Source organism: Uranotaenia lowii, chromosome 2, assembly GCF_029784155.1.
Source record: "Uranotaenia lowii strain MFRU-FL chromosome 2, ASM2978415v1, whole genome shotgun sequence".
Classification (NCBI taxonomy): Eukaryota; Metazoa; Arthropoda; class Insecta; order Diptera; family Culicidae; genus Uranotaenia; species Uranotaenia lowii.
The window spans coordinates 249,210,814-249,214,287 of NC_073692.1; the positions used below are offsets into that span (position 1 = coordinate 249,210,814).

General features: G+C 33.5%; 1 long non-coding RNA gene across 1 annotated transcript; it reads left to right on the top strand.

Annotated features, from left to right (window-relative positions):
- The first annotated feature begins 1,536 nt into the window (after positions 1–1,536).
- Positions 1,537–2,712, top strand: LOC129744460 (uncharacterized). The gene is made up of 4 exons (XR_008736920.1): positions 1,537–1,827; positions 1,890–2,057; positions 2,109–2,306; positions 2,505–2,712. It is a non-coding gene; the product is annotated as an uncharacterized LOC129744460 (long non-coding RNA).
- The last annotated feature ends 762 nt before the right edge of the window (positions 2,713–3,474 follow it).

Sequence of the window (3,474 nt, forward strand, 5' to 3'; positions counted from 1 at the left end):
TTTTTATTTCAAAGGAAAGTGCCGCAAAAACAAAGGATTTTTTCCTTTGGTTTTGGGACAAATAAAAATTCTTTTGGTTCAAAAGCATTTTCCTTTGTTTCAAAGAATTTTTCTTTTGAAAAATCTTTGAATCAAAATCTTAATACTTTGAAACAAAAAACTGTTTCATTTGATACAAAGTTGTTTTCGTTCGCCACAATGTAATTTAGATTTAGATTTAAAAAGATTGGTTCATTGAACTTTGATGATACCATGAACCATTTTCCATTTATTCCAATTGGAGGACATATTTCCTGTTGTTTTGAAATTCCTATTAGGAATTTCAAAAAATAAAAAGAAAGAAATTTATATGTTAAATTAATTTTTATTTACAACAGATGAAAGACTTGGCCACAAACTAGTTCACTAAAATCGATCCGGTCTAAATTTTTGTCGACCTGACCGCTGGATTTGGAGCGGTGTCATCGTGCGCAGCTTTCATCTCGGTTGAGGCATCCAGGGAAACCATCCTTTGGCTCTGGTTCTGTAAAAACGCAATCACTTATAGAAAATCTTCGATATTCACTCTTTAATTAACATACTTACCATACTTCATCCTGAATCCTTTTAATATATCTAACTCTGACCTACATTTTCACACGACCGGCCAAACTTGATTCGATTTTTCGGTTTTGTATTCTTCTTGCAAGGCAAATCAAAATATCTTTTGAATCAAAGGCTGGAGTTTTTATTTAAAGGAATCATTTCTTCAAGTTAAAAATATTTTCCTTTGGTTCAAAAAAAGTAGACTTTGTTTTAAAAGAAATAAGCTCAATTAACATTTATTTAGAATCAAAGTATTTGCTTAAATTCAAAATCCAAAAATATTTAGTTCAAATAATTGATTATTTGTTTCAAAAAATATTTTTTTGAATCAAAAACAAAAGTTTTTGGTTCAAATAAAACAGGAGTTAGATTCAAAAAAATGAATGTTTTGAAACAAAATCATTTTTGTTTTGGTTCAAAAGCCTAGTTTTCTCTGCGTGTACTCATTTTCGTATATCTGCACCTAAAATGTGCGGTCCATGCATATTCTTTATCGTACACAGAAAAAAATTATGATTATTACGCGTCATTGAAAAAGGTTGCCTTTAAAATGAAGCAACCTGTCATTAAAAAAAAACATTCAATTTTAAATTGATTTGTCCAAAAGTATATGAATAATCAATTTATATTACAGGAAATGTCCAGTAACAAAAAGGAGACTGATATTAACTGTAGTTCCCAGGTCGAATAAAATTACGTGTCGCGTAATGTGATGACACGTAATTTTTTTCGACCTTCAAAATAACGGCAAATGTCCTGCTCCTTTTTGTTACAGGACATTTGCTGTAATATTAAAGAATTTTTATTTATTTTTAAACCAATAAACTGGAATATATAAACAAATTCAAGTGCGTTTGGCATCCCGGTTAGGCGAGACGTCAAAAGAACGGTTTTTGTGGTTTTTGTTTTTCTTGTTTTCCTGTTGTGTTGTATGTTGTTTTGTGCCGGAGAGTGCCGGAGCAACTTCGGAAGTTGCTTTGCTGAAGAAATGCCGGTGAACATCGTTGCTGGTCGGTCTGATCGGCCAAAATGATTGATGCAAAACCGATCAAATTTATTTAATTTTCCTACGGGTAGTTCAGTTGAGGCAGTCGGTCGGAACACCTGCATCAATGAGCAAAAACAACATAACGATGACTTTTTTCATTGTGGTGTTCCCGGCTGCTAATGCCCAAAATCTTTAGGAACCATGAGCATCATCAAAATTGGTTTTCACGATAGTCAACGTAAATGAACCAGGAGGTAGGTCATTAGTATCGTTTTTTAGTTTCACTTTTTGTAACATTTTTAGGTTTTATTTCTAGAAATGAAAAATGGACTCGTGTTTTGGCTCTGCTGGCTGGAATACGCATCCGGGAGAAGGCAAATTAATTCGATTCCGCTACGGCAGTAAATTCGTTCTTCCGAGGATACTGCATTGTCGATAATCACCGCAACCTAGCCGGATTTATCCAACAGGAGCCGTTTCTTAAGTAAAGAGTATGTTAATATTAGCACTAAGTGAAATACTCATAATTTTTTAGGACTTTTAGGTTGACATGATTTCTTTGCGCTTCCTCCACCGGTTACGTTATTCAGTACATTGCTTCGCGAGCGTAAAAGATTCGCCGTTTGTCTGTATAGGAAATAAACTCTGGCAGACAGCCTCCGGAAATATTTCCAAGATTTTTCACAACTTAGACTCGCAAAAGCCCCGATCAAGCAGTGTCAATGGATGATTGGTAAGTTCATTAAAATTGATGCTTTTATTCAAACGTGATTACCGTGTTAGTTTTCCCTCAAACCTAATTTACACAATCGGTTTTTACATTAACAAACAATAATTTTGAAACGTTGCAATATTGTGAATTTCTTTCTGAGGATTCTGATTGTGATTACGAATTTAATTTTGAATCTCATTGATTTTTTTTACTTTTCAGGCATCAGTTCCTCACGACGGGTGGTTTAGTTTTGCTGAACGTTCCTAACTGACGAGTAGAAATGATTGCTCCGAAGGATTCGTCTGTGGTGGTCAATGTTTACTAATGAACTCGGCACTCATCCTTCATCGCAGGGCTAAGCTTGATCCTGATGTAAATGAACCATACTAGCCGTATCTAGACTGAGTAAACTTTGAATTTATAAGGTAAAAACAAACATAAGAATTTATGATTATGTTTTTTGCTAAGTGGGTTTATAACTGTCAATAAATGAGGTTTGTATATTCAAGAAATTTTGTTTTATTCGTTGATATTCCACTTCCATAACAATAAATGAAATTTATTAAATTACATGCAGAACGTTTTACAGGTCTGGTCGAATTTACAGGCCTGTAATTTTACTAGCCTGTGATTTTGTATGCTTAACGAAAAATAAATGTCATCAACCTGTAAAATAACGGTAAATGTCCTGCTCCTTTTTGTTACAGGACATTTGCGTAATTTTACAGGAAATAATTTTTGCTGTGTATTTAAAAGCATTGCATGATTTTATTACGACAAGAAGTATTTATGTACATATGAACTCCACCTTTGTGTACGACAATTCGCAAAAAATCCGTGAAACGACCGATATACGGTGATCAGCCGTGATTGCATAAAACAATTCGAAATAAAAAACGTATATAACTGCATTGATTCGTAATAATGTTCATGCAATCGTATACCTTTGAAAATTAATTCGCATGTCTGATTTTCGTAAAACGTATTTGCTGGTATTGTGGCTCAATGTTCAAGCTTTAAAGTGGAACGCTCAGTAAATCTAACAAAACAATATTGAATTTGATGCTGGTGGATCGCGATAAACGGTATAAAAGACTTAAATTTTGTTAGCAATCACAAAGTTTTCTAACTACGAACACGAACCATAGGAGCAGTTAAAAAAATTGCTCCTTATCATAAATTCATATGA